Source organism: Arachis duranensis, chromosome 3, assembly GCF_000817695.3.
Source record: "Arachis duranensis cultivar V14167 chromosome 3, aradu.V14167.gnm2.J7QH, whole genome shotgun sequence".
In the NCBI taxonomy this organism is placed as follows: Eukaryota; Viridiplantae; Streptophyta; class Magnoliopsida; order Fabales; family Fabaceae; genus Arachis; species Arachis duranensis.
In genome coordinates this window covers 14,316,673-14,321,812 of record NC_029774.3, presented here as the reverse complement: position 1 = coordinate 14,321,812, position 5,140 = coordinate 14,316,673, and positions in this window count along the sequence as shown.

Here is a 5,140-nt window from a genome sequence, read left to right as displayed (position 1 = left end):
ATCTACTTTCCAATACAATTGAGAGAGCGCCATTTGGACTCCTGTAGCTCCAAAAAATTTATTTCGAGTGTAGGGAGGTCAGAATCCAACAGCATCAGCAGTCCTTTGTCAGCCTCTGAATCAGATTTTTGCTCAGGTCCCTCAATTTCAGCCAGAAAATATCTAAAATCACAGAAAAACACATAAACTCAGTGTAAAGTCTAGAAATGTGAATTTTGCATAAAAACTAATAAAAATATACTAAAAAGTGAATAAAACATACTAAAAACTACCTAAAAACAATGCCAAAAAGCGTATAAATTATCCGCTCTCATCAGGATGCTAGAGGTAAGCTGTACCAGCTGGGAAGGCATGATCTGAAGTTGATTGCTCGAGGATGGTTGGAATTTATTCAGCGCTCTATCATCCCTACGAGTAACCTGTCTGAGGTTACCATTGATCGGGCTATGATGATTCACTGCATCATGCTCGGCAATGAGGTGGAGGTACAACATGTGATCCCTCAGAAACTGTACAACATAGCGGAGAAGGCCACCACCTCTGCTACATTGGCCTTTTCTCACCTCATTTTTTGCCTGTGTGAGGCAACTCGAGTCCGCATTGACGGAGATGCCCTTATTGATGTTGACAGACCGATTACTAGGAGGGGGTATAAAGTATGCCAAGGAGCTTGGGCAAGTACCACCTCAGGAGCCACTTTTCCCTCCTCAGTAAGAGCAACTTGAGATGCCTCAAGGATATTATTTCGCTCATTGTGACTATTAGGATCAGACGACTACATCTATTGGGGACCTGACAGCTTCTATTGATCAGTTGAGGATAGAGTATCAGGATCACTCCACCCTCCTCCATCAACTAGTAAAGGAACAACAGAGCCAGAAGCGAGAGCTAGAGGAGCTGAGGCGCTAGAGAGGATTCCCAGGAGGGAGCAGCCACCAGGACTGATGTGGTTGAGTTTCATTATCTGCTGCTTTATTTACTTTCTATTTTTTAGTATTATTTTCATGTTTTCTATTATCTGTTTAAAAGCCTTTGTATGATTATTAGTAGTATTTTATTATTTTTCTAGCTTAGTTGTTTAATTTAGTATTTATGTCTATTTTGAAAAATATCTCATGTATTGCTCACTGAGCTTGAAAAATCAATTGAAAAAGAAAAGAAGTAGTAAAATGTATGATAATTGAGTTATATATTATGAGTTATTCTGGTTACTTTGATGTGGTGGTATTATCTCTGGTTCTGAATGTATGAATTGAATAGTGCATAATTGATACTGAAGTTAAGAATGTTGGTTCTTGAGGTACAAGAACTTAGAGAAGTATTATGGATTCTCTAAATTGAGTAAGAAATTGATCCTTGAAGCAAAACAAATAGCAAAAAGAAAAAGAAAATAAAAGGCAAAGTGAAAGACTCTGAGCATCAACAGTTAGGAAAGTCAAATATGATTAAAAGCTCAAAGAGTTATTTTCCTAACCATATGCTTGTGGTATGGATATGTCAAGTAACCCTTAAAATAGATCACTAAGATTCAAGACCAAGTGCAATCGCAGAGTATGCCAAAGGCTCTGAGCACCACTGACTGGGAGGAATTAAAAGAATAGAACTAGAACTCAAAAAGTTCCCCAATTAAGTGCTTGTGGTGTATTTGTATTAAGTTGAGCTTGAGGACAAAATACTAAGAGTCACGACTAGGCTCAAGGTGAAAAGCACTAAAAGTAAAGATAAGAAAAAGCTATTCTCAAGAATTAAGCAGATCTTAAGAAGAAAGAGAATCCATAATATCATCCGAGTTCTAGTTTTGAAGAATATCAATATTTCTGAGCTTCAAAGGATAATGAGATGCCAAACCTATTCAGAATCACAGTGTCATTAACCACATTCAGTAGTTAGATAGAAGCTTAAATGAAAACTTAAGTCATGGGCAAATTCTCTTCTCAGCCCTATGTTGTGTTTTGTTGCTTGAGGACAAGCAACAGTTCAACTTTGGTGTGGTGATACGTGAGCATCTTATCTATATTTTTTATTTATTTTAGATACAAATTAAGTGAGTTTTAAGTAAATTTTAGTGTTTGAAACCTATTTGGATGCTACTTTGAGTTGCTTTGGTGTTTTAATTATTTCAGGTAAAGTTCGGATCAGCTTGACAGAGTTCATGTGCAAGAAAAGAGGAACAATTCAAATCTGCCAAGCTGGCGCTAAACGCGGACCTGAGCATTTAACGCCAGCAACTTAGCAGCGCAAGGGAGCTTTCTGTCTACTAAGGCGCTAAACGCTAAGCCTAGCATTTAGCGTCAGTAAGCCAGAGACGAATGAGAGTTTTCTGTCCACAAGGACACTAAATGCTGGATCTGGCATTTAGCACCAAAGATCTGGATCACACTTCTTAAAAATAGCATCTCTAATTGGATTTAGCTTTTTATTATTCTATTTTATTTTATTTTAGTTATTTTTAATTACAAACAAAATCTTTTAGGTTTAGAATTTGTTATTTTATTTTAGTTTCAAATCAAATTAGGTTAGACATAAAGGGGAAAAGATTCAGCCCTTAAGAGGATCTTCTCTCTTTGTCACTTTCACATTTTTCTAAACCCTAGTTTTCTCTCTAAGTCATGAGCCACTAAACCTCCTCGATTAAGGTTAGGAGCTCTATTTATTTCTATGGATTAAGATTAGTATTGTTTTATTTTAATTTATGTATTGATTCAGTTTTAAGGATTACTTTCGTTCTTCATCTTATGAATTTGGGTAGTGATGAGCGGATATTTTATACACTTTTTGGCATTGTTTTCATATAGTTTTTGTTATGTTTTGTTTAAGTTTTATTATGTTTTCATAGGTTTTAGTGCAAAATTTATATTTTTGGATTTTACTTTGATTTTGTGTGTTTTATGATGATTTCAGGTATTTTCTAGCTAAAATTGACGAGCTTGAGCAAAAGTCTGATTCAGAAGCAGAGAAAAGACTGCAAATGCTGTTAGGATCTGATCTCCGTGCACTCGAAGGAGCTTTCCTGAAGTAATAGAAATCCAAATGGCGCACGCTCAATGGCTATAAAAAGCTAACATCCAGGGCTTTCCAGAAATATATAATATTCCCTACTTTGTTTCGGAAATGAATGCCTAAAACTGGTGTTAAACACCAACCACCAGCCCTATTCCTGGCATCCAGCGCCCACAGGGAAGTAACTGGCGTCCAACGCCCAAAAGGGGGTCCCTAGCCAGTGTTCAACGCCCCTAAGGGACCCTAGCTTGTGGAGACACCCAAAGCTCAGTCCAAGCACTCACCAAGCGGGCCTCAGAAGTGGATTTTCGCACCCCTAAGACTAGTTTATCATATTTCTGTAATCCTTAGTCATTAGATTAGTATTTATAGGAGAAGATCACCCTTGTTTATCATCTTCCTCTCCCATTATTTTCGAAAACTATTATGTACAGTATGAGTCACTAACCTCCTAAGATTAAGGTTAGGTGCTCTATTGAGTTTCAATGGATTAATAATATTACTGTTTTCATTAAATATGTCTAATTCTATTCTCGTATGCAACCTCGTTCTTCATCTTATGAATTGAGGGTGACCCATGACAGTCATCCTTGTTCTACATGGGTTCCGTGTGATTTCTGACCCAGATAGCATTGAACTAAAGCTAGAGATTGCATTGTAGATTCCAATAGAGCATCTGAGAAACTTTGGATATGTGACATATAATCTTGTTGACTATGGGTGCGTGAAGTTTCTGTGGCGTTAAGGCTAGAGTCAGAAAAGCAACACTTTCTGATCCAGAAGATCTGCCTTATCTGTGGCACCTTGAGTAGGATCATGAAGGGGAGTGGACTGCTTAGAGCTTCATCTTCTACTACAGTGAGAAACCTAGAGGTAGCTTGATGAGAGGACATGAGTCATCTCAATGTGGTGGATTGCTGCAATAGAGGAGGTTAAATTGATGAGAGGACATGAGTTAATCACTTACGGCTGCCATTGAAGGAATCTGAAGGTTATTGAAGAAGACAGTAAGAAAAGTTAATCCAGAAAGACAAAGCATCTCCGAAGCCTCAACCATTTTATCACCATTGATTTCCTATCTACCTACTAATGTTCTATTTATCTATTTTATATGCTTTTTGTGACAGACTATAATTTCTATACGCCTAACTAAGATCATCAAGGTGTCCACTGCTTGCTCAAACCAACAATCCTCATGGGATCGACCTTGACTCACCTCAGGTATTACTTGGATGACTCGGTATACTTGCCGGTCTATCTATGCGAACTCTGCGGAGCCAGTTTCGTGCACCAGGTAGATTGGAAGAATAACTCTTATTCTATATGCGTTCTTGTGATTCTTGGAAGAGTTATCTCACTTGAACACCAGCTTGAAAGTAAATTTCTCCTAAATTGCTAATTACTTGGACTTAATGGGATACGTAACATATAATCCATTTATATCTGGGTAATTAGGATTTTTGTGGCCAATAAACTAGAATTGAACCTAACCTTCTAATCGAAATTAAGTGATCAAGACATTGGCGGTTAACTAGGTTAAGGGAGACTAAATCACTAAGGAATTAGGGTTTAGTTACTCACAGTTTTCCATGAAATGAATCTTGCATGATTGAAATAGTTGGTAAGAAAACTTGTTCCGGACGAATAAATAACTCCGAAACTTTAATTGCTTTTTCGTATATATTTCACACCAATTCCACTGTTTGCTTCCTTAAATTCTGAATTTCTATTTAATACGAATTACAACCCTCAAAACACCACTTTCTGCTTTCCTGACTAAGTGAGTCATTCGACCATTGTTGCTCAGTCCATCAATCCTCGTGGGATCGACCCTCACTCACCTGAGGTATTACTTGATACAACCCGGTGCACATGCTGGTTCAATCGTGGTATTCAAATTCCGCCACCATCTGTGCACCATAACTTTTGAAATAATCTTTAAACAACTGAGGATAAGCTGATAGGTCTCACCCGAGTCAAGTTATTTGCATATGGGATCTTTGGTATGAGGCAAATTTGGGTGTGGTTGAAGCTGTTGAGCATTCAGCCACTAAGGGCATTTTGGCATGCACGCTGTAGATGGCTCTCTTCACCTCTTCCGTAGTCAGTGGCCTTTGAGGACTTTGGTTCATGTTAGATG